General features: G+C 39.6%; 1 pseudogene; it reads right to left on the reverse strand.

Moving 5' to 3' along the window:
• Positions 1-1,432: 1,432 nt before the first annotated feature.
• On the reverse strand, positions 1,433-2,214 carry LOC138831815 (small ribosomal subunit protein eS1-like; annotated as a pseudogene).
• Positions 2,215-5,482: the final 3,268 nt, after the last annotated feature.

A 5,482-nucleotide genomic window follows, 5' to 3' on the forward strand; every position in this document is an offset into this window, starting at 1 on the left:
GCAGCCTGTGGTCTGGAGACTCACTGCAAAATTGAAAATGGTTCCAGAACAACGTGGTGTTTTAGTGCCATGTGCCGCATTTCTCAGCATTATGTCATGTGGGGATTTAATTTGCATTCCTCCGTGCTTAATTTTCAGTGTGAGGGGTCTGTTTGCTCACTGATGCTTTCAATTTATTACCCTGCTATTGCAGAATGTATTGCTCAAAGTTGCTGATCCTGTTAATGTCAGGAAAGGGAGGGGAAAACCCCACATGGCAGGACATGGAACTAATTTATGAGAAGCCCGAAAACTGTCTTCCTTTATGTCATTCATATTGCCTCAATATTTTTCTCTGTCTTTTCAGTATTTATTTCTTGTTCCCCATTTTATTTTCTCTAATTCTTTATTTTTTCTTTATTGATTTATTTTCTCTAATTCTTGTCTTTCTCCATCTCTACTCTTCATTAGCATCTTGCCTTTGCTGTTGGTGGTGGTAGAGGTGGTGGTAGTGGGGCTTGAACTCGGGGCTTGGGCACTGGTCCTGATCTCTTTTGCACAGGCTAGTGCTCTACCACTTTGAGCCACAGTGCTACTTCAGATTTTCTGGTGATTAATCAGAGATAAGATACTCATGGACTTTCTTGCTAAGGCTGGCTTTGAATGTTGATCCTCAAACCTCCGCCACTGAAGTAGTGAGGATTATAGGTATGAGCCACCAGTGCCTGGCAATCTTGCCTATATTTGTGCTTCCATTTTAAAAAATTGGTGCCAGGACTGTAGTTTAAACTCAGAACCTTGCATTCTTGTAGTCTTGACTATTTCACTCATGGATGACATTCTACCACTTGAGCCATGTCTCCATGTCAGTTTCTGGCTTTTTGCAAATTATTTGCAAGCAAGAGTCTCTCAGACTTCTCTGCCAAGGCTGGTTCCAAACCTCAACTCTCAGATCTGTCTGCTGAGTAACCAAGATTATAGGCATGAGTCACTGGTACCTGGCTTCCATTTTCAATATAAGGCTTTCTCTCCTACCCTCTCCTTAGCCCTTGAGTCTCTGAATTCTCTCATTTCTTTCCTGGAATTTCCTCGCCTACCACCTACCTACCTCTCAGTAGTTTATTACCTTTTTTTGTCGATAATATTTCTCACAAAAATTCTCTTGTCATTATTAAAATCTGAATTTTTGCCAGGTGCTGGTGGATCACGCCTGTAATCCTAGCTACTCAGGAGGTTGAAATCTGAGGATCACAGTTCGAAGCCAGCCTAGGCAGAAAAGTCCCTTTGAGACTCTTCTCTCTTAAACTACTCAAAACAGCTGGAAGTGGTAAAGCGTTAACTTTGAGCACAAAGAGGCCCAGGGACCTCTCCCAGGCCCTGAGCTCAAGTTCCAGGACAGGCCAAAAAGCAAAAACAAGGCCCAAAACACAAAAACAAAAACAAAATCTGAATTTTAAATAGATTCTTGGCCTGATAGTTTGTATCTCTCAGCTCATTCAACTTTAGCACCAGTCTTGTCCCCAGTAGCTTTTCCAGAACTACTTCCTTTATTATAAAGCTTCATGAGTTTTCCCAGTTCGAACTTGGGTTTCTTCGCCATTTTTGCTTTTCTAATGAAGACATCATGAAGTGGATAAATAGATTGGAAAGCTTTTTCTAGGTCTTTTCCAATGCTGACTGGAATCAATTTATTAACTAATTCTTTCAAGTCATTTGCCTGTACTTCTCTGGTCATGATTTCTATCTTTTTCTAGATTTGGCAGACCTGAGCTCAGGAGGTCTTGTATCTGATTGTTACAGGTTTTTTTGTTTTTGTTTTTGTTTCCAACACGGAACAGACAAAACAAATAACCACCTGTAGTCTTGACATCAACATGAGTTTCAGTCATGGTGTGCCACTTTTTGACCATGGACCTCGTTTTGTTTCAGGTGAGATGCACGCCATGGATGTTGATCAGACAATTCTTTCCCTGAATATCCTCAGTAGTTAGCTTGAAATGTCTAAATGCAACTTCATCATTCTATAAATCAGTAGGCGCACTTCAAACACCGACCCTGAAAGCTGTCAGATGGGATTTTGGTTCCTTGAATCCTCATAACTAGTGTTTTCCCAAGATTTCTTATATTGAACATGGCCAGTGCTTTCATATTATACCATTCTTTCTTAGAAAATGGATCAAGCACTTTCTTCTTGGCTCCTATTTTGCTGCATTTTGTGAGGCTGGTTCTAAGCATATAGGCTATATCTTAAAATGCCTTTTGGAAATAGGGAAGAGGCTTCCAAATCTCCTGACCTACAGTTATTGAACCATATTAGAAAATGAGAGAAAAGGTAGCTTAAAAAGGCAAAATATTTTTTCATACTTGTATTATTAGTACTAACATTAGTAATCCAACATAATGACAAGTCACACCTAACTTTCACATATTCTAACTTGGATATATACTAGTAACATATCTATTAATATTTTCCATCTTGGGAAGGTGGCACAAAGTATGGGAAAAACAGGAACTTTTTGAGTCAAACATGTGCATTTGAATTGAAGTTCTGCCCCTGATTATCATTGCATTATGGGTAAATTATTACCGTCAGTTATTGCTTTACTTTTGTTATTAAATATCTCAAGCTCACAGAGGACTATATACTAAACATCAGTATACCCACTATTATTTTGTTTCACTAAACCTTACCATTTTGCCATATTCATATCAGATGTCTCTCATTCTTTGTTGTTGTTGTTGTTGTTGGTTGTGGGGCCTGAACTCTGGGCCTGGGCATCCCTCAGCTATTCAGCTTAAGGCTAGTGCTTTACCACTTGAGCCACAGCTCCACTTCCGGCTTTTTGCTTATGTGGTGCAGAGGAATCGAACCCAGGGCCTCGTGCATGCAAGGCAAGTGCTCTACCACTGAGCCAACTTCCCAGGCCTCCTCTCTCATTCTTAAGAATAAAAATATTACAAGACTGACAGATGTGGGTGACTTACATCTGTAATCCCAGCAATGAGGGGTCCCAGCTACTGAGTATCCCGGTTCAAAGCTAGCCTAGGCAGGAAAGTATGTGAGACTCTTATCTCCAACTAGCAAAAACTCAGAAGCAGAGCTATGGCTGGAATGGTAGAGCTAAAGGACAATGCCCAGGCCCTGAGTTCAAGCCCTAGAATCAGCATATACACACAAATATTTACAGGACCTAATTGATCTAATTTGCTTTCTTCCACTCTGAAAGGGAGTCTATTCGTGCCTACATCAAGGGTCATGAGAATTAAACAGCATCGCAATCAAAAGTGCTTCCCCTCCCCCCTCCCGCCTCCCCGCTTCTTATGCAGAACATCATGAATAAACCATTTTAGTGATCTTTAAGATTTCATATCAAGTTTTAAAACAATACAACCTTTGTTTTGGCAGAACTTGGGGTTGAACTCCATGCCTTGTGTTTCTAGGAGGTGGCTCTTTTTAAAAATTGGTTTATATCAGTTATACCAGGGGTTCATGTCATTGTTATATCTCCATATATGTTTATTCTGCATTCTAGTCACATTTCCCTCTAATAACTAGTGTCCCCAACAGGAAGATAATACCTCTTATGGCTGGGCCCCACTTGCAGCCTTGGCTGATTATTTTTTTGAGATAGGGTTGCTTCCTGCCTAGGTTCATGCCTGGGTGTTACTTGCCTGAGTCAGGCTTTCTGTCTAGCTAGGATAACAGGCATTGGCCACTGTGTCCTAGATCCCTACTGACAAGGACTCTTGTAAACTTTTCTGCCCAACCTGGCCATAAACTGAGATTCTCCAAAACTCAGCCTTTTAAGTTGTTAGAATTGCAGACATGAACCACTGGTACCCAGCCATCAACATAATTTTGATAATAACATCAGTCAACATACTTTTGTTGACCATAGGAAGTCCCTAACTTGATTTTGGTATTAGAAACAAAAGAATAAGCAAACAGGCGACTCATTCCTATAGTCCTCAGAAGGGTGTGAGATTGATCAAGAGGATCATGGTTCAAGGACAACACAGAAAAGTCTGTGACTCCATCTCTAAAGTAACCAGCAGAAAGTCAGGATGGAGACATGGTTCAGGGGGTAGAGTGCCAGCTTAGCAAATATTAGTTCCCTGTGTTCAAATCCCAGTAAAGATGAAAGTAAATATTTTACACACCTCTGGTTTAGAAACACAAGCCAAGATATGTTTCCAGAAACTAAGCCTTCTAAACATTAAATTTTGACAAGCATTCAAAACTTCAAGCAACAACTGGTTCCTGGTTAAATGCATTTTGGAAAATAACATTTTTTTTAGTCCTTTTACTACAAAAATTTTAATAGGTATTTTTTCCTGGAACACAAGGGCTGCAAGACTTGTTAAGTAAGTTTTCCAGATGTTGTATGGAAAGTATTTTTTTTTATAGCTGTTGTGGCAGTTATCTGAGTTGTCTGAGCAAACAAGGAGCATACATCCTAGGTGGGGAAAAGGTGGCTCCTAAAGGAGGCTAGTTCACAAGGAGAATCACTGGGGAGAAGATGCTGTGGGTATAGTCAACATTCCTTCTGGCATATTATATAATTTGCTTATTTGTTTTATTTATTTGCCTCTTGTGATAACTCTTCATACAAGTACTGTGAAGAAGAGGCCTTTTTTTCTGGTCTGGTTTCTGCTGAGATTCAGATGCTGGCTTTGTTAGTTTTAGCAGCCAGACGGTGTACTTAACCTTTCTGTGTTCATACTCATTATTTATAATGTAGAAATAATAGTGGCCATCATGATGGGTCATTGTGAAATTTGAACCTGTTAACTGTTATTATACACTTAGAACCATGTTTGGAATGTAGTTGGGGGTCCTTGTGAGCAAAGTTGCTGAATTCTCCTCTCTAAAGATAGGACAAGGGAACAAGAGATGATAAATGGAAGCTCAGCTCAGAGACAAATCCAACACATTTTCAAATAGTTTGAATGGGTGCACATTGAAATGCATCACTTTTAATACAAATATTTGTGTATGTGCAGATATAACAGGTATACTTTATCTGATGGGGAAAAAAGCTAGCTTTGTGTTAGTGCACTTGTTCTGCCAAAAGAAACAATCAACCAACCCCAACCCCCACCAACAAAATACAAAATAATCACATTACCAAGATTTAATGTTGATTGAGCTCCTGGACTGTGGATGACCACTTTCACACATAAGAAGTTATGTGTTTGTGTGCATAGGAGGAGACCTTTGACATTTCTTCCTTTTCTTATAAGGACATCAGCTCTAAGGGCTAGGACGCAACCCTTACAACCTCATATAGCATTAGTTGTCTTTTTCAAAGATCTTAATTCCCAACAGAGTCACTTGGAGGATGGGGCTCATCTTCAATATATGAATTCTGGGACAACCCAAAATTCAGGAATTGACTATTCATGTTAGTAAAAGGGCTCTGATGACCTAGAGGAACATGGAATAAAACTGTATTCTATCTGAATTCTTCATCTGAAGACTAGCAATATTTAAAATCTATAA

Source organism: Dipodomys merriami, unplaced genomic scaffold (assembly GCF_024711535.1).
Source record: "Dipodomys merriami isolate MVZ:Mamm:240054 unplaced genomic scaffold, mDipMer1.0.p SCAF_2, whole genome shotgun sequence".
In the NCBI taxonomy this organism is placed as follows: Eukaryota; Metazoa; Chordata; class Mammalia; order Rodentia; family Heteromyidae; genus Dipodomys; species Dipodomys merriami.